General features: G+C 38.7%; 1 protein-coding gene across 2 annotated transcripts in view; it reads left to right on the plus strand.

Annotated features, from left to right (window-relative positions):
- RHOA (ras homolog family member A) overlaps positions 1-23,717 on the plus strand; it is a 60,105-nt gene that overhangs the window by 3,448 nt on the left and 32,940 nt on the right. Inside the window, exon 2 of one of the 2 annotated variants that reach the window (XM_036877790.2) lies at positions 253-332. The exons of the other annotated variant lie outside the window; for it this stretch is intronic. The gene's annotated coding sequence lies outside the window, so the exon portion shown is untranslated. The remainder of the gene's footprint in view (positions 1-252; positions 333-23,717) is intronic. 2 annotated transcript variants of the gene reach the window in all.

Consider the following 23,717-nt stretch of genomic DNA (forward strand, 5'->3'; position numbering starts at 1 on the left):
CATACCACATAATAGTATTCAGAAAATAAGGTTGATTGTGTACATTTCGCCTGTGCGGGAGACTAGGACTTGTATAAATGTGATTAAATTCCTTGGTGTGACAGTTAAAAATCACATTCTGCACTTTTTCCCTCTCCTGGATTCTAAATTATTTCACAGAACTTTAGGCAAGCCCATTTACATTCTGTGCTTATTTTTCCCCTTACAAAACAAATAGACATAATTCCTTTTTTTTTTTTTTTATTCTTATAGTTGCCTTTCATCTGTGAAGTTTAGGGTGCTTTGTAGAACTTCTGCCACACAGGCCGTGGGTGTTGCAGCACATTTGTAAGGTATGTGAATAAAAACCTCTCCTCTCACCCCCCTCTCTCCGTGGAAGAGAATTATTACAGCACAGTGAAGGGAGATGTGGGTGCATCGCTGGGAATGATTCTCTTTTCCACCAGCCTTGAGTTCTTTATCTTACTCCATAACTCCTCTCTGGTCTTGATTTCCTGCCTGTCTATAAGATACTCCTCCAACTTCCTTTTTCTCTTCTATTCTAAGCGATGTTTGTTCTTTAGATGAAGATGTATTTCATAACCTGTCTCTTACTTAATCTTTAGGAAGATGAACTCACCATGTTACACACTACTTCTACTTCTGGACCTGTCCCACCTTTTTCCTGAGGTTCTTCATCTTTTTCTTTTTCGCGATAGAGCAGTTTGGTGGCCTGTTGGCATGTGTAGTTATCAACAGACAGTGAGCCAACAAGAGAATGAGCATCAGAGGACAGTCCTTCCTTTCAGCAGCAGCAGTGGTCCTGTTTTGGGTGGGAGCAGCGTATGCTGCCCTCCAGGGATTATATAGGAGGGAAATGGTCAGAAGTATCTTACTGTAATTGATACCATGAGAAATATCCTGGTATGGCACCACTTTGGCTACCTTTCTTGTTCTCCCTGGGTCTGAGGCAACTCCCTGGAGAAGTGAGTGGTCCAGGATGAGTGTTCTCATTGGTGAGATGGACCTCCTGGCAGTAAAGACTGTGGTCACGTTGGGTGGGCTTCGGCTCCTCCACCCTGGTGTGTGAGATCAAGGCCAGGCTAGCTCGTGGTTTTGTCATTTGTTCGTTGAACAAATAGTTACTGGGTAGCCACTGTGGGCCAGGCACTATTCTGGGACACATCAGAAGAAAACAGGAGATCCCCGCCCTCTGGGGAGTTTTTCTGGTCATGTTACAATATCTTTATTCCTAGAAATGTGAACATTTATTTGGTTTGGAACTGAAGCCTTTTTTTTTTCGCATTCCAAGTACCCTTTAATGAAGCTATATGATATATGTAAAGGCACCAAAAAAAGGAATGGCTTTCCAATCTCCTTGAGGCTTGAATAATCTTGATAACATTGGTTTAAGAACAATGGGAAAATGACTTTTGTCCTATTTCACATACACATCTAGATAGAATTATTTTGTGTATCATGGTAGCTAATGGAATCCCATCAGTATTAAAAAGAAGAACCATTTAGGGTAACGTTAAGATTTATTCCTGGATCTGCTTTTTCGGGAGGAAAAGTAGAAATTCTATGATTGTGAAGTCTGTTAATTTTGAGTCATTCCATCTGCTTTTCTCAAAATTACTGACCAAGTGGAAAGCACATCAGAAAATAATAATGAACACATTGGTAACGGTGCTCATGGAGTCTGTATTCTAGTAGGGAAGGCTGATGGTAGACAAGGACTGGGCTTGCCTTTCTTGGGGAACAGCAAAAGGGCTTAAATGCTGGAGCAAGCAGGAGGGGTGTGAGGCAGGCAGGGGCCAGCTCTCGTAGGAACTGGGAATTTAAAGTTTATTCAGGTGCATTGGGAAGCATTTGAAGGGTTTTTATAATAGGGGAGTGATGGGCTCTGGTTTACTTATATTTTTGGCCGCCCAGTTTTGACTATAGGGAGGCAAAAATGAAAGCAGGGAGATGCGTTGGAAGCTCTTTAAACCCAGTGACAGATGATAGTGGCTTGGACAGGACTGATAACAGTGCAAGTGGGGAGATTCATGATGAGCGAAGGAGTGCTCATAGGCTGTGCTGATAAATTGGAAGCTATGGCTTCCGGAAGCCCAGATGCATGGCAGGAGACTGCCCAGAGCAGCTGCTGGGCATAGGACAGCTAGCCTGGCACCACTGGGTATGGTACTGTTGCTGTTCATCAGTGCATTGCGTTCATATAGCGACTACTTGCTTTTAGAGTGACAGGGATTTTATTGGATTTTACCATCACTTTTATAAATGTTACTTGGCATCACAAACACTAGTTTGATAACAAGAGACCATGTAATCACAAATTGTCTAGGTTCATCCTTGGGTTATAGTTGTGGCCAAGCTTTTATTTGGCTCTGAGATGGTTTTGCTGGGTGCGTGGGCATCAGTAGCAGCGGAAGAGATAGTACTCCTCTGGCAGGAAGGGCAGCTGCAGGGCGGGGACTTTGTGTGCTGTCATCGCCTTTATAACTGAAGGCTTCCTGAAGGGTGTCTGACCCATGACAACTCATAGGCACACTTGTGTGTTCAACTGTGGCTGAAGAATGTTTGGTCATGAAGTTAGAAGCATTTACTTATATACCAACTATATGCATGCTTCATTTACCTTTCGGGTTTACTTAGGAACTATATTTTCCATTAATTAGGTTTTCCCGTTTTACTATCCCTGCATTCTGACCATAGTCCCTAAAACAGAAATCCCTATAACTTATGGGAGAATGTTCTGATCACTCTGTCACTTTAACAGTGGGCTCCAAAAAGCAGTCCCCACATAAAAACTATTTTATTTTGCAAGAGAGAGAGAGACAAAAGAATATAGGTTTGTATCCTGTGAAGTTCCTAGCTGCTCTGAAATAGAGATCCGAATCCATTACTTAAAACAATTATTTTAATTATAAGCACACACTTGAAAATACTACTCTTTGGTTTATATTGACATTTTTATGGTCTTCTCATGGCAGTTATGCTCTCTCTGGTGTAGGTGACTTGTTCTCTGATGCCCCTTCCGTAGACCCACAGAGCAAATGTTGTGCCACTTTTCTGGTGTACTTTTACATAACCCTGTGTTCCTTAGGTTCTGAGAGCCTAAGGAAGTACATTTAACATGGCCGTTTCATGTGACAATACAGTGCTAGCGATGGGATAATTTTATTACACGATTTGGCAGTTTTGTTGGAAATACTGCATTTATAGTTTTGTGTGTAAAAGTTCTTTTCTGAATGAAGTCTCCCGTTTAACTTTTTAGTTATTCAAAAGGAAGTTCCTTTTATCCTTTTGAAGGTCTTAAGTTCAGGAAAGGAAGGCAGTGGAATATGCTAGGTAAGAGTGTGGGCTCCGGAGAGAGATGGACAGACACTGACGTACTGGTTCTCACGCTTGATACTCTGGACAGTAATGCAACCCCTGTGTAGCTCAGTTTCCTTTCTGTGGAACAGGGGAGATAACAGTGCTCAGAAGGTTCGTCCAGAAGGAAGCACTTATCCCCAGTGCCAGACATGCAGTCCTTAACTTTCACTGTTCAGGTCACAGTTTTTAGTACGCAGTAATCTCACTTCTTTAATTTGGAAGATATTTTTGGGGTGGGGGAGTAGCGTCATAAGAATTCTTGGAGAAATGCAACAGGGCTGTCTATTGGGTCCCTGATGCACTTAGGAGCAGTGGTTCCCAAACATGTCTGTTCCCAAACTTGGGACCCGGTTCCCAAAATCAGAATCACTTTGGGAGGTGTTTTTTTTTTTTAATACCTTTATCGAAGTATAATTTGTGTACAGTAAAAATACCCCCATTTAAGCAACATCTTGGTATGTTTTGATAAATATATACACCTATGTAATTGTCACCCAGTTAAGATACAGAACATATCCTTGGGAGGCTTTTAAGTTTTTCTATTGTTAACATTTTTATTTAAAAAGTTATATATGCACTTCATTTTTGGTGGGACCATGAAATGGTGTAGCCACTGTGGAAAATGGTATGGCAGTTCCTCAGAATATCGAAAGAAGAATTATCGTGTGATCCAGCAGTTCCATTTCTGGGTGTAGGCCCCCACAGAATTGAAAGCAGGCTCTTGAAGAGATAGTGGTGTCCCCATCACAACAGCTAAAATGTGGAAGTAACCCAAGTGTCCAATGACGGATGGTGGATAAGCAACATGTGGTGCTACAAACAATGGTATATCATTCTGTCTCAGAAAGGAGGGAAATTCTGTGGTACACTACAGTGTGAATCTACTTTGTAAGTGAAAAAAAAGCCAGTCACAGAAAATAAACAACAAAATCCTTGAGTGACACGGCCCACTTACACACAGATTCCTTCTCTTTATCTCCCCTCCCCTACTCCTCTTCCTTCTCCTTTCTACCTGGTTAATGATGGAATGGACACTTCCATTATTTGCCTTTTGGGTTTCTAATTGCTATGTTTCACAACGAGCATACCCTTTTGTCTCTCCTTTTTTTTTTTTTTCATTTTTTTGTTGAAATATAGTTGATACACATGGTTTCAGATGTACAACATAGTGATTCAATGATTATATGTGGAATTTTTTCCATAAGTGTATTGGAAAATATTTACTGGAAAAATAGTTTTTTTGTAGCTGTATTGTAAAAGGATAGCATATAGTACATATACAAAATATGTGTTAATTGACTGTTTATGCTATCAGTAATGCTTCCAGTCAACAGTAGGCTATTTATTAGTAGTTAGGTTTTTTTGGGGGGTTCAAAAATTACATGCATATTTCAACTGCACAAGGGTTGGGGGTTGGCACCCCAACTCCTGAGTTACTCAAGGGTCAACTGTAGCGAATAATTCTATTTATATGAAGTACTTAGAATAGTCAAAACTGTAAAGATAAAAAGTAGCGGTGGTGGTGGGGGAGAGTGGGAAGTTAGTGTTTCAGGTTTACAAGATGAAAGAGTTATGGGATAGAGGGTTGCATAGCAAAGAGATATATTTAATACCACGGAACTGTATGCTTAAAAATGGTAAGATGGTAAATTTTATGAAATGTGTCTTTTTACCACAATAAAAAAGGGGGGGTGCACTAGCTAAAAATGAAATCATAGAATGATGTTTGTGATAAAAGTACATGTTCTTTCTATCCCAGAGCACAATCTTCCTTCTTTTAAAGTATTACTTCTTGTGGGACTTTAAAATATTTTAGTTTAGAGCAAGTGGGCTGATAAAGCATGTATATGAACAATGCAAAAGGGGTGGAGCATAGCATGAAAAGCAAGTCTCTCCCATCTGAGCACCACCTTGAGACAAAACTCCACAACGCATTCCCCTGTATCCTAGAGATCCTGTGTCTCTATGTATGTGTGACATGTTTCCTTTTTTATATACAGGCTATCGCACATTGTGCTGTTATGCATCTTACTCTTTCCCCTTAACAGTGGTCTTGGTGATTGTTTGGCAAGATACTTTAAAGTATGCACTGTAGAAAATTAATTTGGCAGTTCTTCAAATAGTTAAATGGAGAACTGCCATAGGACCCAGCAATTCCACACCTAGATATAAACTCGAAAGAATTGGAAACAGGGACTCAAGTACTTACTTGTACATAAATGTTCATAGCATTATTCAGATATCCAAAAGAAACTATGTAAAAGTCCAGCAGCAGATGAATGGATCACAAACGGTAGAATATTATTCAGCTTTGAAAACATGAAGCGCTGACACACGCTGCAGTGCAGATGAACCTTGAAAGCACTGTGCTAAGGAAAAGCAGGCACAGAAGGCCACTTATGGTATGGTTTCATTTATATGAAATATCCAGAAGAGGTAAATCCAGAAGACAGAAAGCAGATTGGTGGGTGTCAGGAGCCAGGTGGCAGGTGGACCAGGAGCTAATAGGTACAGGGGCTCCTCCGTGCGATTGAAAATGTGTTGAAAGTAGACAGAGGTCGTGGCTCCCCAATATTGTGAATGTGCTAAATGCACTGAATTGTACACTTTAAAAAGGTGAACTTTATATTGTGTGAATTTCACCTCAACTGAAAAAAAAGAAAATCTTTAATTGATGTTTAGGCCCCATGTTGAAGCGTCCTCAGTGTGCTAGTTGTGGAGCCTCAAGAGGAATAGACGCGTTTGTGCTGCGCGTGGCTGCCTGGCTGTACATTGGCGTTGGTGGCACACCTCCGCAGGCCTTGGGAAGCTGGCTGCTGCTTCCTCGTAGTGTACTCTTTCTTGTAGGTCAGTTCTCCCACCAAAGCTTTGTCTTGGGGGCAGTGGAAGTGGAGCATTGCTGCACAGCCAATTCCTGATTCTGTGCATCCATTTAAGGTTAACCCCTGGAATATTTACATTTTGAAGTGGGTGATAGGATGCTTTTCTTTAGGAAGCCAGAAGATATGTTCTCTCAGGCATGTTTCTTGCCTCCCCACCCTGCAAAAAAGACTTTAAGTCTGGGATGGTTCTTGTGTGCAGTATATTGGGGTTTTGTCATTCTTCCCTGCTCACCTCTGTGTGCCTTGATCTCCAAGGGCCCTTGAACTGTGATGTCTGCTCTTCCTGACTCCTTGATCAAGACTCCCAGATGATAGTACCAGGCTCGAGCTCATTATGAAAAAATGGGCAGATGATGGTAGTTGGGGCCTTTTGCCAGAGTTTCCTATGTAGTAGACAAAATAAATGGTTTCATGTTTTCAGTTTAATTTCCCTAGTGTTTAATGGTGTCCTATGTGCCAGGCACAGTCTTAGGCATAGGGGAACCTGGAGTTGATGGGGCCAGTTTCTGGCCACTGCACTGAAACAGTTTCAGTTGAGAGATTTTCTCCCTCTTGACTTAATAAGGCAGTGTGTATTTTATTTATTTTACATGTATATCTAACAAAGGATGAAAGTGGTGGGATGGACGGTATTGGAGAAGGATGTGCTTAAGAAAAGTCTATACTTCCTGTAAGCCAGGTTTATTGTTAGGACACAAATTTGATTCTAGTTTGGTTGTTACTTTTAGACTGGAGACGACTGAATTTTCAGCTTTGTTGTCCTGACAGCTTTGTGAGAGGATGCATTGTAGGGCATACTTTATGCTTTTTTGGGGTTCATGTGTATTTAGATCTGGGAAGTATGGCTCTTGTAGAAAAATAAAGTTCTTAAATCCCTGAAATAATATCCTTTTGTTCTGGATAACTGAAGCATGCTTCCTTAAACTTTAAAATTTGCTTTGTTTCTGTAGTGGGTGACTTCTTTTTCCCTGTGTTACAGTATCTGGCCCTTAAGCTTCCCTGTGTAATGATTAGGTCTGTTCCTAAGGGGATTTTGCAGTCTGTCCTTAGAGTCTGTTGCCCTGCTCTGGGACACTGGCCTGGCCTGCATGACGCTTCTCTCTCTCCCCGTCTTACATTTCTGAGCCTGATTCGGGGCTTTCTGTCTCCTGCATTCTTGTCTAGGCTGTACCGCTTTCTCACCCAAGTATGCATTTTTCTAAACTGTGAGCTGAGCTACTGTCCAGTCAAACTTAGAGTTGTCTATGTAGGAGCAGATGAGTTCACAGGGAGGATGTAAGTTTTAACAGTCCCTGTTAACAGATAGTTGGTGTTCCTGATGTTATGAGGGGTTTCTATGATTCTTTGAGGGTGAATTCTTGAAATATTAGAAGTGTTCCAGAAGGTAGCCTCACCACTAGTGTACACAGCTGATCTTGTTGTAACTATTTTCTTTTTACAAGCTATACAGCAAATTGGTTATATAAAGTTTCTTTGCTCCTGGAAGTACATTTTTTCAAATTTGTTATTTGAATGTATAATTACTGTATACTTGCCCCTGTGCTTGGGCAAGAGCAGTGAGTAAGATGTGATTCCTACAGTTGATGGGGTTTGGTGGGAAGAGACTTTAGGGTTTGTGATGAGGGAAGCAAAGAGAGATGTTGGGTGCTGGGGGAGCACCTGTGGGCCTGAGAGCACCTGGAAGAGTGACTCGGCCTGAAGAATGAGGTTGACCAGGTGGGGGAAGGGTGGGTGGCATTCATGGCAGAGGAAAGGAAGAGGAAAAAACCTTGGCTTGATAGGATGTTTTGTTGCTTTGGCTGAGGGTAGTTGTATCTTTGGGTTTTAGAATTTCATGTGTTAGTGTCTTGGGATTTATAGTTACTTCCTTTTCTGCAAAATGGTGTATTGTGTACCCAGATTTCATAAAAAATATTTGTTACAGCAGCTGCATTGATGCTTCTCCCTCCCACAGAAACTAACGATGACAAAACCTAGGGTTGGGAGGACGTTTTTATGTACACTAAGACCATTGTTCTTAATGAAGTTCATGGATTTTTGAGTATCTTAAAATTTCCTTTAAAATTGTTTAGTTTCCAAAAGACTAGACAAGTTTTGCTTTTCAGTAGTCATCTGTATAATACTGATTAATAACAACTTACTTGGGAGAGAAATAAAAACACTCAGAGCAGTCTCCCTTATCCATAGTTCTGCTTTCTGTGGTTTCGGTTACCTGCAGTCGGCTGGGGTCCAGAAGGAGATGGTCCTCCTTCTGATGCACCATCAGAAGGTCACTAGCAGCCTCACCCTGCATCCCAAGGCCTGCGTAATCCACCCCACTTCATCTCATCGTGCAGGCATTTTACCCTCACATCATCACAAGGAGAGGCATGAGGGCAGCACAGTTAGACGTTTGAGACAAAGAGAGACCACATCACATGATTTTATTACAGTATATTGTTCCATTTTATAGTTGTTGCTAATCTCTTACTGTGCCTAATTTATAAATTAAACTTTAGCATAGGTAAGTGTATAGAGGAAGAAACATAGTATATACAGGGTTAGTTACTCCATGGTTTCAGGCATCCAAGGGGAGGGGTGTGTTGGAATGTTTCCCCCTCAGAAAGGGGGGGCTGCTGTGTATAAAATTTCAACTGCATTACAAGTGAGGCACATGGATATCAATAAGATAAGATTTATTAATTCAACTTCTAATCTGTTGTGTCCACTGTTTTTAAAATAATGAATGCAGTACAAAGTGAAAATTGGGTCACATCCCAAGCCTTGCTGTATACAGTACTTAAGTGCCTTCATTTCTTGGGGGGTTGAGAAATGGGGCGAAAGCTTGCAGTGATTGTCACTGTTTCTTCTGTGTAATTGGCCCCTTTGAAGAATTATGAGTTGAAATCATAATTATCCCAGGTATGATAGATTAATCATTTTGAGGCTGTGTTTATTTTATCTGTGTGGAAATTTGTTCATTTTCTTCCCAAAGTAATGCAAAGATCTTGATCTGGCAGAAAAGAAGCAGTTATTTAGTCAAATTATTTTTCCTCATTCTCGGCTGGAGAACTGTTTTGTGCCTGTTAATAATGAATGTTTGGCTAATAAATGTCTGTATAATGCAATCGTTACAGCCTAGTAGCACCATCTCAGATGTCTTTGGTGGCTCCTTATCTGCCAAAAATAAGCTAAAAATTGTGCACAGAGGCAGATTTCCAATGGGTCTAAGAAAAGTATTGTAAAATGTGCAGTTCCTAAACAAGTTATCAAAATTATTCAGCTAAGTTAGGTGTGGAATTCAAATTATTGTTAGTTCTGCAGTTTAGCTTAAATGCACACAACACTCAACCCCCAACTCACCTAAATTAAGGCCTATTTTTATTTCCCAAGAGAAGTAGCAGGAGGGGCTTAGTCCATTTCTGTGAAATAACATTGTGGTTATTGGTCATGGAAAAGTCAGATGTGAGGGCATCTGGAAAGGAATGGGATTATATGTGTGTGTGTAAGACAAATTGGCCTTGGGTTAAGGGTTAAAGATTTCATAACTGCCATTCGGGAAGATCTGAAAATCACATCCATTTGATGGCAAGACCTGAACTGAACTGATGAGAGGTTGTTTTGTCTTTATCCTACTTAGTGTGAATATTCATTTATTTTACTGAAGAACTATCAACCCACTGGGTGTTATATGGAATATTTGGCATTTACACTGTATTACCTTTCTAGAATCTGAAAAATTCTGAATTTAGAAACATCTGACATCAAGGCTGTTAAATGAAGAACTGTGGGCATTTGGACAGTGAGAGATAAGCTAAGTTTTTTTTCTTTAATAGGAAAGATGAGGATTGGATGCACTTTGGAAAAATATTTGCTAGACTAGTAAAAGTTTCATTTTAGGAAAAACATTCTTTTTGGGGCAGGCCATATTATGACTGGTCTTCAAGTTCTGGATAGTTGGAATTTAAAAGAGGGAGTTGTCATTTGTCCACAGTAAGACCTAAATGATAACAAAAATTTATTGGATGCTGACTTATTTTCAGTAAAGGTAAACTGTGTAATATCTTACTGTATCTTCTATCAACCTATTGAGAAGGTTCCATTCTCTACTTGGCAGAAAAGGAAACTGGTCATAAAGGAACACAAAGCTGGTAAGTGATACAGCCTGAATTAACTATTGGGTAGTATAGCTCCTTTACCACTACTGTAAACTGCCATCTTTCTACTCTGTTGCCTCCTGTAACTGAAATTTCTAGTAGAACTTTGCTTTGGCTAGTCTTCATGGGACCTGTCTATGTAGTGAATATTTTGATATTATTGAGAAGTTCATATGGTAGATGCTGTAGTACATGAGACACAGCCAGTATGGGACTCAGATTTCCAAGCCTAAAACATAATGTTTGGTCAGGTACGGTTGATGGTAGCACTTTAGCACTTTGGGTGGGATGGGGAGTTGGGTAAGAATGACCTGCAACTCTCTGAGAACATGTGTCAGCTGGCCCCCTTCCAGAATCTGTGGATGGGTAGGAACTGGAGTACGTGTGATTTTACCTGCCCCCAACTACAGTGAATAAACTCATGTGATTATTCACAAGGTAAGATAACAGAGTTGGTGATGCACAATTTCAGGCCCTTTCTCTTCTGGGACTCTTACTACAGCGAAAGAACAGAATGCTATTGGCCTTAAAAAATATAGTTATTTGCTAGATTGGGAAAAGGTTCATTTTAGGAAAAACACCACTATATTTAGGTAACCTTGAATTTGCTTCTAATTATGGGAAAAATAAATTATCTGCAATCTTCATTATTTTAGCTGGTGATAACAGACTCTTTTTTTACCCCCATATTGAATCTCTTCCTCAGCTGCTCTCTTAAAAGTACTCGGTTAAGTACTTCAAGAGTACCGGTCTTTTTCTCAAAGCCTTTTTACCATATCTAAGGTGATAAAATAGACATTTAGTTTTCTTTTTCCTCCTTTTATGTTGTTGTTTGATACATGAATGTAGGGGCTTTGGAGTTTAAGGTACAATGGTTTGTTACTTGTAAGTATAGTTTGAAAAGAAGTAACTTCCTGCTTGAAGAGTGAGACTTAAAGCCAGTTCAGAAAAGAAAGGAAGTAACTTAGAGGAAGTAAACTTGAAGGCTAATGTCTAATCTTAGTAACTTGAGCTTTTGAAAGTTTCCTTTCAAAAAGAAAATTGCTCTTTCTTATACCAACACATTTTTATCCGTTAACTTAGGAAGGCTAGGTTTCCTGTGCTTAATTCAGTGATGAATGTGTGCTTCCGTTCGGTGCTGTTTTGAACCTTGCTAGGCAGTGTAGGGAATATAGGCTGAAGATACAGTCTTTTTTACTGGGGATTTGTGGGCAAGAGTATCCAACAGTTAAATTTTAGCTGATATGGGCTAGGTATTCTGAGTGCTTTCCTGTGTTGACTGATTTAATAATAACCCTATCCTGGGAAGGTAGGAACCATTCTTCTGCATTGGTATAGATGAGGAAATAGAGGCACAGAGGCATTAAGTAACTCACCCAAAGGTTCACAACTGCTTTGGACCCTAGCATCTGGCTCCAGAACGTCCTTCTAGCAGTAGAAACAGTGTCACGTGATGAGAGCTTACATGGCTATTTGGGAAACAGCACTGAGCTGACAAAGTGCTCTAGTTGTTCAGGCTAAAGAAGATTTTGTGCTGGAGTAGCCATGGAAGCCTCTTTGGGGAAGGTTTACCTCTTGGCCTGAAAGGAGAGAAAGGGGGTTGTTATGAGAGGTGGGAATCAGCTCTTGGCAGTGTTAAAATGTGCCTGAGCACAGATGATCTCGTACTTCCTTGTAGGGAGGAGACAGTGGGTGGTGGTGGTGAGCCTGGGGGAGCTGTGTTGAGGAGAGGGGGGCAGTATACTTCTGCTGCCTCCAGGAGTTCAGATTACAGGGTGGATCTTTGCATATGTACTGCTTTGTTTCTTTTTTTATTTTAACCTAATATATAAGATATATAAATACATAAATCTTCCCAAGTCTGTACATTTAAAATTTATTAATCTTGTTCAAAAACATAGTACATATATTTTATAGATTGATACAGTGCAAAAGGATATGTGGTCCAAATTAAAGGGGAAAGTACATTATTACACATTCATTTTAGGAGACTTTAACACACCACTCACATCAATAGATCAACCAGACAGAAAATAAATAAATAAATAAATAGAGACATTGAACAATACATTAAATCAGATGGACTTAACAGACATCTACAGGACACTCCAGCCAAAAGCAGCAGGTACACATTTTTCTCAGCTGTACATGGAACATTCTCCAGAGTAGATAGATCACATATTAGGCCACAAAAAGAGCCTCAGTAAATTAAAAAAGACTGAAATTGTATCAAGCAACTTCTCAGACCACAGTGGTATGAAACTAGAAATAAATTACACAAAGAAAACAAGCCTACAAACACATGGGCTTAAACACATGCTTCTGAACAATCACTGAACAATCACTGTTGTACCAAATTAAAACAAATAAAGCAATGTGTGGAGACAAATGAAAACAAAAATACAACTGCAGTATTCGTGGGATGCTGCAAACGCCATTCTAAGAGGGAAGTACGTAGCAGTCAGTACAGGCTTACCTCAAAAAACAGCACTCCTGAATAAACAATTGGGTCTAAGCTCACAATTAAACTCAAAAAAGAAGAATAAAACCCAAAGTTAGTAGAAGGAGGGAAATGATAAAGATAAAAGCAGAAATAAATAATGCAGCAAAGAATAAAACAATAAAAAAATAAATGAAACTAAGCTGGTTCTTTGAGAAAATAAATAAAATAGATAAACCTGTAGCTACAGTTATCAAGAAAAAAAGAATGAGGACAGAAACAAAGAAGGAATAGTCACAACAGATACCACAGAAATACAAAGAATTATTAGAGAATACTATGAAAAATTATATGCCAATGAAATGAACAACTTCCTAGGAAAATTGAACCTTCCAAGACTGAACCAGGAAGAAACAAAATCAGAACAGACCAATTACCAGCAATTAAATTGAATCGGTAATCAAAAAAATCCCAAAAAACAAAATACCAGGAACAGATGGCTTCACAGGTGAATTCTGCCAAACATTTAAAGAAGAGCTAATATCCACCCTTCCTAAATAAAGTGTTCGAAAAAGTAGACCAGGAGGGAATACTTCCAGATTCATTCTATGAGGCCAGCATCACTCTAATACCAAAAATAGGCAGACACTACAAAAAAAGAAAATTATAGACCAATATCCCTGATGAACATAGATGCAGAAATCCTCATCAGAATATAGCAAACCAAAATAAAAAATACATTAAAAGGATCATCCATCACAACTAAGTGGGATTTATGCCAGGGATACAAAGATGGTATATTTGTAAGTCCATCAACATCATACACCACATTAACCAAAGGATAAAAACCACATGATCATCTCAATAGATGCTGAAAAATCATTTAACAAAATTCAACTTCCATTCATGATAAAAACTCAACAAAATAGGCATAGAGGGCAAGTACCTCAACATAATAAAGGCCATAAAACCCACAGCTAACATTATACTCAATGGTGAAAAGCTGGAGGCTTTTCCTTTAAGATCGGGAACAAGACAAGGATGTCCACTCTCCCCACTTTCATTCAACATAATACTGGAGGTCCTAGCCACAGCAATCAGACAGCACAAAGATAAAAGCATCCAAATTAGTAAGGAAGAAGTTAAATTCTCACTATTTGCAGATGACATGATATTATACCTAGAAAACCCTAAAGACTCCACCAAAAAAATTATTAGAACTAATAACTGGATTCAGCAAAGTTGCAGGATACAAAATTAATACACAGAAATCTGTTGAATTCCTAAATGCTAACAGAAATAAGGGTAACAGGAATCAGGAAAACAACTCCATTTACAATTGCATAAAAAAGAATAAAATACCTAGAAATACACCTGACCAAGGAAATGAAAGAGCTATACTCTGACTCTTGAGAGAAATCAAAGAAGCCACAAGTAAGTGAAAATCTATTCCCTGATCATGGATAAGAAACATTAATACTTTCAAAATGGCCATCCTGCCCAAAGCAATTGACAGATTCAGTGCAATCCCTATCAAAATATTGACAGCATTCTTCAATGCACTAGAACAAATAGTTCTAAGATTCATACAGAATTTTGGACCCTGAATAGCCAAAGCCATCCTGCGAAAGAAAAACAAAGCTGGGGGGATTACACTCTCCCTGACGTCAAGCTCTACTACAAAGCCACAGTAATCAAAATAATATGGTACTGGCACAAGAACAGACCCATAGATCAATGGAACAGAATAGAGAATCCAATGTAAATCCATTCATATATGGTCAATTAATATATTGATAAAGGAACCATGAATATGCAATGGGGGAAAGGACAATCTCTTCAATAATAGGTGTTGGGAAAATTGGACAGCTACATGCAAGAGAATGAAACTGGATTACTGCCCAACTTCATATACAAAAGCAAATTCAAAATGGATCATAGACCTGAATGTGAGACATGAAACCATAAAACTCTTAGAAGAAAACATAGGCAAAAATCTCTTAAACACAAATATGAGCAGTATTTTCCTGGACACATCTCCTTGGGCAAGGGAAACAAAAAATGAACAAGTGGGACTAAACTAAAAAAGCTCCTGTATAGCAAAGGACACACATCAGCAGAACAAAAAGGCATCCTACAGTATGGGAGAATATATTTGTAAATGACTCATCCCATAAGAAGTTAACGTCCCTATCAAAATATATAAAGAGCTCATGTACCTCAACACTAAAAAAATCAAATAACTTGATTAAAAATTGGCAGAGGACCTGAACAGACATTTCTCCAAAGAAATACAGATGGCCAACAGGCGCATGAAAAGATGCTCCACATCACCAATCATCAGGGAAATGCAAATCAAAATCACAGTGAGATACCACCTCACACCAGTCAGGATGGCCACTATACAAAAGACAAGAAATAACAAGTGTTGTCGAGGATGTGGAGAAAAGGGAGCCCTCCTACACTGCTGGTGGGAATGTCAACTGGTGTAGCCATTGTCAAAGGCAGTATGGAGATTCCTCAGAAATCTAAAAATAGAAATACCATTCCATCCAGTAATTCCACTTCTAGGAATTTACCCAAAGAAAACAAAATCCCTGTTCTGAAAAGATATATGCACCCCAATGTTTATTGCTGCATTATTTACAATAGCCAAGGTATGAAAGCAACCTAAGTGCCCATTAGTAGATGAATGGATAAAGAAGAGGTGGTACATATACACAATGGAATATTACTCAGCCATATAAAGAAAAGAAATTCTGCCATTTGCAACAACAGGGATGGATCTAAAGGATGGAGAAAGACAGATACCATATGATTTCACTTAGTCGTGGAATATAAATACAAAGCAAGAAGGAACAAAACAGTAGTAGACTCAAGCTGAGAAGTGACTGGTGGTTACCATGGGGAGGAGTTGAGGTGGGTAGGTAGGAGGGTGAGGGGGTAAGGGGCACAGAATTCTCAATCATGATGTAGGTTGGTCACAGGGATAGTAGTACAGCATGGAGAATATAGCTGGTGATTCTGTAACGTCTTCCTGTGTTGACAGGTAGTAACTGCACTAGTGGGGTGAGGATTTAATAGTAAGGGGAACTGCCAAACCACTGTGTTGTAGAACTGAAACTAATATAAGACCATGTATCAATTTAAAAAAAACTGATTAACACATTTAAAAATAATACATAGAACTTTAAAATTTTTATGCAATCAAATGCACTGTGATGTTTTCTTTTGTGTTTAAAGCTTAGGAATTCCTTATTCAAAGAGGTAGATATTTATGTTACAATTTTTAGTTTTGCTTTATATTTGGATCTTCAGTTTGTTTGGAATTTATACATTTTTTGTGTCACCAAGTAACTATCTAATTTTACAACAGTATTTATGCATTAAATGAAACAATTTCCCTCAAAAAAAATATATGTGGTTCCTTAAAGACAATCATTGTTAAAAGAGTTTATTTTTTGAGGGATAGTCTGTGCGTATATCAGTGGTCATTTTTCTTTGGTGAATATTAAGTGCAACTTCTCCAGTCCTGTCCTATGTATATATACGCATATCCTGCCATTACACAATGGTATGACAGTGTACCTACTCAGCACCTTATTTTTTTCACTTAATTTATCTTGAAGATGATCATCTGTTAAAAGGAATCATTTTTATTTTTTAATGGTTGCATGGTAATGCCATTTGTATGGATGTATCATGAGATATTTAACCAGTCCTCAAAGGGACATTTAGGTTGTTCCTAGTCTTTTGCTATTACAATATCATAATTGTTGCTGAAGTGAGCATGTTTGAACATAAATGTTCGCATTTATAACAATGTATTTATAGAATAGATTCTTTTTTTAAAAAATTTTTTATTAAGGTATGATTGATATACACTCTTATGAAGGTTTCACATGAAAAAACAATGTGGTTACTACATTTACCGATATTATCAAGTCCCTACCTATACCCCAATGCAGTCACTGTCCACCAGTGCAGCAAGATGCTGCAGATCCACTATGTGCCTTCTCTCTGCTACCCCCGTGATCCCCGCACACCGTGTGTACCAAACATAATACTGCTCAGTCCCCTTCTCCCTCCCTCCCCACCCGCCCTCCCACATCCCTCCCCTTTGGTAACCACTAGTTCATTCTTGGAGTCTCTGAGTCTGCTGCCATTTTGTTTCTTTAGTTTTGCCTCATTGTTTTACTCCACAAATGAGGGAAATCGTTTGGCATTTGTCTTTCTCTGCCTGGCTAACTCCACTGAGCATTATGTTCTACAGCTCCATCCATGTTGTTGCAAATGGTAGGATTTGTTTCTTTTTTTTTTTTTTGAGAGGGCATCTCTCATGTTTATTGATCAAATGGTTGTTAACAACAATAAAATTCTGTATAGGGGACTCAGTGCACAATCATTAATCAACCCCAAGCCTAATTCTCAACAGTCTCCAATCTTCTGAAGCATAACGAACAAGTTCTTACATGGTGAACAGTGCAAGGGTAGTCATATCACAGAAACTTTCGGTTTTGATCACGCATTGTGAACTATAAACAATCAAGTCAGGTATGATTATTCGTTTGATTTTTAACTTGATTTATCTGTGAATCCCACATTTCTCCCTTATTATTATTATTATTATTATTATTATTTTTTTTTTTTTGAGAGGGCATCTCTCATATTTATTGATCAAATGGTTGTTAACAACAATAAAATTCTGTATAGGGGAGTCAGTGCTCAATGCACAATCATTAATCCACCCCCAGCCTAATTCTCATCAGTCTCCAATCTTCTGAAGCATAACAAACAAGTTCTTACATGGTGGACAAATTCTTACATAGTGAATAAGTTCTTATATGGTGAACAGTACAAGGGCAGTCATCACAGAAACTTTCGGTTTTGATCAGTCATTATGAACTATAAACAATCAGGTCAAATATGAATATTCGTTTGATTTTTATACTTGATTTATATGTGAATCCCACATTTCTCCCTTTATTATAATTATTATTTTTATTTTTAATAAAATGCTGAAGTGGTAGGTAGATGCAGGATAAAGGTAGAAAACATAATTTAGTGCTGTAAGAGGGCAAATGTAGATGATCAGGTCTGTGCCTATAGACTAAGTATTAATCCAAGCTAGACAAGGGCAACAAAATATCCACGGATGCAGAAGATTTCTCTCAAAACAGGGGGGGTGAGGTTCTAAGCCTCACCTCTGTTGATCCCCAATTTCTCACCTGATGACCCCCCTGCAACAGTGCCTGTCTTAGGTTGTTCCTCCCTTGAGGAATCTTACCCGTCTCTGGCTAACCAGTCATCTTCCGGGGCCATACAGGGAAATGTAAAGTTGTTAAGTGAGAGAGAAGCAATATTCTTTGAAAAGGTTAGCTTTTTACTTCTTTGCAGATTTATGCCCTGTGGCTTCTATGCCCAGCATTGGTCTTGAGGTATCTTTACCACTTGGAAGAATTATGATACTCGGTAATTTTCGATATGAGGCACAAATTCTACTAAAGGGTTGTAATTAGGAAGGAAGATGAAAAGCTATAGAAGTAGACGGAAGAAAACATGGGAAGATTGATTATTTTGTTTGACATATCTTCTTGTAGAGTAACATAAGCATGTATAGGTTTTAAACTACTAATGAAATTGCGTACACACATTAACATAATAGGAATACAGCTACATAACAAAAGCAGACCTACAAACCAGCCATATCCAGTGAAACCAAGAAAACAAGTTAGGTACCCTAGGCATTTGTGAAAACTTATCAATGATATGATGGATATTGTCTAACTGAATTTGAATAGTTTGAGAAAAATCAGACAAATTGAAACAACACATTCCTGGGAACTGTTCACCCCATATGTTCTTTTAACAGTAGATAGTCTATAGTCGCACGATTTTGGAGCACTGCAACTTGCACTTCTCCTAATTCTTGGTTGAGTTCCGACAGTATAGATCCAGTCAAATTTGTTGTTTTACTGTATGCACACGCCAGCTTAGATATCTCCTTTTTCATTCCAATGTCGAGTCCAGGAATCGGTGGGATGAATGCAGCTACAACTGCAACAGCACCAGGATCTTTGTTGAAGTTTTTTGATGATCATCTTCTGGAATGACTCTTCCAGAGGATGTTGATGTTGGAAGTTCTTCTTCATACCATATCTTAATTCGTTTTCTGGGTAGCCAAATTAGGCTTTGATCCTCTGTATAACACAAACAAACCCTTTGCCCACACTTTGATATGACCTTTATACCATTGTGAAGAACCTATTGGAGATCACCACACAGGAACTGCTTTTTTAAATTTTTTCAGAGAAAGGAATATTATCAGAAAATGTACTTCCATAGCTGACCATCTGACACCCTTTAAAAGATCAAAATTAAGGATATGTAAAGCATGCATTAATCGATTTGCAGTTAGTTTTATCCTATCAGGGAATAATCCCCCTTTTCTTTCTCTCTCTCTCTCTCTTTTTTTTTGTAATCATTAATCTACAATTACATGAAGAATATTATGTTTACTAGGCTCTCCCCTATACCAAGTCCCCCCACAAACCCCATTACAGTCACTGTCCATCAGCGTAGTAAGATGCTGTAGAATCACTGCTTGTCTTCTCTGTGTTGTATGGCCCTCCCTATGCACACCCCCACATTATACATGCTAATTGTAAGGCCCCCTTTTTTTTTTTCCCCACCCTTATCCCTCCCTTCCCACCCATCCTCCCCAGTCCCTTTCCCTTTGGTACCTGTTAGTCCATTCTTGGGTTCTGTGATTCTGCTACTGTTTTGTTCCTTCAGGTTTTCCTTTGTTCTTATACTCCACAGATGAGTGAAATCATTTGGTATTTCTCTTTCTCCGCTTGGCTTATTTCACTGAGCATAATACCCTCTAGCTCCATCCATGTTGTTGCAAATGGTAGGATTTGTTTTCTTCTTATGGCTGAATAATATTCCATTGTGTATATGTACCACATCTTCGTTATCCATTCATCTACTGATGGACACTTAGGTTGCTTCCATATTGTGGCTATTGTAAAAAGTGCTGCGATAAACATAGGGGTGCATATGTCTTTTTGAATCTGAGAAGTTGTATTCTTTGGGTAAATTCCAAGGAATGGGATTCCCAGATCAAATGGTATTTCTATTTTTAGTTTTTTGAGGAACCTCCATTTTGCTATCCACAATGGTTGAACTAGCTTACATTCCCACCAGCAGTGTAGGAGGGTTCCCCTTTCTCCATGTCCTCACCAACATTTGTTGTTGTTTGTCTTTTGAATGTTGGTCATCCTAACTGATGTGAGATGATATCTCATTGTGGTTTTAATTTGCATTTCTCTGATGATTAGCGATGTGGAGCATCTTTTCATGTGTCTGTTGGCCATCTGAACTTCTTCTTTGGAGAAGTGTCTGTTCAGATCCTCTGCCCATTTTTTAATTGGCTTATTTGCTTTTTGTTTGTTGAGGCATGTGAGCTCTTTATATAATTTGGATGTCAACCCCTTATCAGATATGTCATTTCTGAATATATTCTCCCATACTGTAGGATGTCTTTTTGTTCTACTGATGGTGTCCTTTGCTGTACAGAAGCTTTTTAGTTTGATATAGTCCCACTTGTTCATTTTTGCTTTTGTTTCCCTTGCCTGGGGAGATATGTTTATGAAGAAATTGCTCATGTTTATATTCAAGATATTTTTGCCTATGTTTTTTTCTAAGAATTTTATGGTTTCATGACTTAAATTAAGGTCTTTGATGCATTTTGAGTTTACTTTTGTGTATGGTGTTAGACAATAATCCAGTTTCATTCTCTTGCATGTAGCTGTTCAGTTCTGCCCATACCAGCTGTTGGAGAGGCTGTCATTTCCCCATTGTATATCCATGGCTCCTTTATTGTATATTAATTGACCATATATGCTTGGGTTTATATCTGAGCTCTCTATTCTGTTCCACTGGTCTATGGGTCTGCTCTTGTGCCAGTACCAAATAGTCTTTACTGTGGCTTTGTAGAAATGGACAACTTTCTACAGAAATAGAAAAATACAACCTTCCAAGGCTGACCCAGAAAGAAACAGAAAATCTGAACAGACCAATTACCAGCAACAAAATTGAATTAGTAATCAAAAAACTACCTAAAAACAAAACCCCTGGACCAGATGGCTTCACCACTGAATTTTATTGAACATTTAGTGAAGACCTAACACTCATCCTCCTTAAAGTTTTCCAAAAAGTAGAAGAGGAGGGAATACTTCCAAACTCATTCTGTGAGGCCAGCATCACTCTTAATACCAAAACCAGGCAAAGACACCACAAAAAAAGAAAATTACAGACCAATATCCCTGATGAACAGGCATGTAAAAATACTCAACAAAATGTTAGCAAACCAAATTCAAAAATACATCGAAAAGATGATACATTACGATAAGTAGGATTTATTCTAGGGATACAAGGATGGTGCAATATTAAAAAATCCATCAGCATCATGCACATCAACAAAAAGATGGACAAAAACCACATGATCATCTCCATAGATGCCGAAAAAGAACTCAACAAAATTCAACATCCATTCAGGATAAAAACTCTCAACAAAATGGGTATAGAGGGCAAGTTCCTCAACATAATAAAGGCCATATATGACAGACCCACAGCCAACATCATACTTAACAGAGAGAAGCTGAAAGCCTTTGCTTTAAGATCAGGAACAAGACAGGGATGCCCACTCTCCCCACTGTTATTCAACATAGTTCTGGAGGTCCTAGCCACGGCAATCAGACAACACAAAGAAATAAATGGCATCAGATTGGTAAAGAAGAAGTTAAACTGTCACTGTTTGCAGATGACATGATATTGTACATAAAAAACCCTAAAAAATCCACTCCAAAACTACTAGATCTAATATTTGAATTCAGCAAAGTTGCAGGGTACAAAATTAATACACAAATCTTTTGCATTCCTATACACTAATGATGAACTAGTAGAAAGAGAAATCAGGAAAACAATTCCATTCACAATTGCATCAAAAAGAACAAAATACCTAGGAATAAACCTAACCAAGGAAGTGAAAGACCTATACTCTGAAAACTATAAGACACTAATGAGAGAAATTAAAGAAGATACCAATAAAGTTTATCCCATGCTCATGGATAGGAAGAATTAATATTGTCACAATGGTCATCCTGCCTAAAGCAATCTACAGATTCAATGGAATCCCTATCAAAATACCAACAGCATTCTTCAATGAACTAGAGCAAATAGTTCTAAAATTCATATGGAATCACAAAAGACCCTGAATAGCCAACGCAATCCTGAGAAGAAAGAATAAAGAGGGGGTGGGAGGATTACACTCCCCGACTTCAAGCTCCACTACAAAGCCACAGTAATCAAGACAATTTGGTACTGGCACAAGAACAGACCAACAGACCAAAGTGGAACAGACTAGAGAGCCCATATATATAAATCCAAGCATATATGGTTAATTAATATATGATAAAGGGGCCATGGATATACAATGGGGAAATGACAGCCTCTTCAACAGCTGGTGCTGGCAAAATTGGACAGCTACATGTAAGAGAATGAAACTGGATTACTGTCCAACTCCATACACAGAAGTAAACTTGAAATGGATCAAAGACCTGAATGTAAGTCATGAAACCATAAAACTCTTAGAAGAAAACATAGACAAAAATCTCTTGAATATAAACATGAGCAACTTTTTCCTGAACGCATCTCAGGCAAGGGAAACTCAATAAAAAATGAACAAATGGGACTACATCATGCTAAAAAGCTTCTGTACAGCAAAGGACACCATCAGCAGAACAAAAAGGCATCCTACAGTATGGGAGAATATATTTGTAAATGACATATCCAACAAGGGGTTAACATCCAAAATGTATATAAAGAACTCATACGCCTCAACACCCAAAAAGCAAATATGCCAATTAAAAAATGGGCAGAGGATCTGTACAGACACTTCTCCAAAGAAGAAATTCAGATAGCCAATAGGCAAATGAAAAGATGGTCCACATCAGGGAAATGCAAGTTAAAACCACAGTGAGATATCACCTCACATCTGTTAGAATGGCCAGCATTGAAAAGACTGGGAACAACAAATGCTGGCAAGGATGCGGAGAAAGGGGAACCCTCCTACACTGCTGGTGGGAATGTAAGCTATTTCAGCCATTGTGGAAAGCAATATGGAGGTTCCTCGAAAAACTAAAAATAGAGATCCATTTGACCTGGGAATTCCACTCCTAGGAATTTACCCAAAGAATACAAGGTCTCAGATTCAAAAAGACATATTGCACCCCTATGTTTATAGCAGCACTATTTATAATAGCCAAGATACGGAAGCAACCTAAGTGTCCATCAGTAGATGAATGGATAAAGAAGAGGTGGTACATATACACAATGGAATACTATTCAGCCATAAGAATGAAACAAATCCTACCATTTGTAACAACATGGATGGAGCTAGAGGGTATTATGCTCAGTGAAATAAGCCTGGTGGAGAAAGACAAGTACCAAATGATTTCCCTCATTTGTGGAGTATAACAAGGAAGCAAAACTGAAGGAACAAAACAGCAGCAGACTCAAACTCCAAGAAGGGACTAGCAGTTACCAAAGGGGAGGCGTGGGGGAGGGCGGGTGGGAAGGGAGGGAGAAGGGGATTGCGGGGATTGGCACACATGGTATGGGGGGGATCATGCGGAAGACAGTGTAGCACAGAGAAGGCAAATAGGGACTGTGTGGCATCTTACTACACTGATGGACAGTGACTGCAATGGGGTATGGGGGGGACTTGGTAGTATGGGAGGATGTAGTAACCACATTGTTTTTCATGTAAAATCTTCCTAAGAGTGTATATCAATAGTACCTTAATAAAAATAAACAGAAAACAAACAAACAAAC

This window comes from Manis pentadactyla, chromosome 1 (assembly GCF_030020395.1).
Source record: "Manis pentadactyla isolate mManPen7 chromosome 1, mManPen7.hap1, whole genome shotgun sequence".
Taxonomy (NCBI): domain Eukaryota; kingdom Metazoa; phylum Chordata; class Mammalia; order Pholidota; family Manidae; genus Manis; species Manis pentadactyla.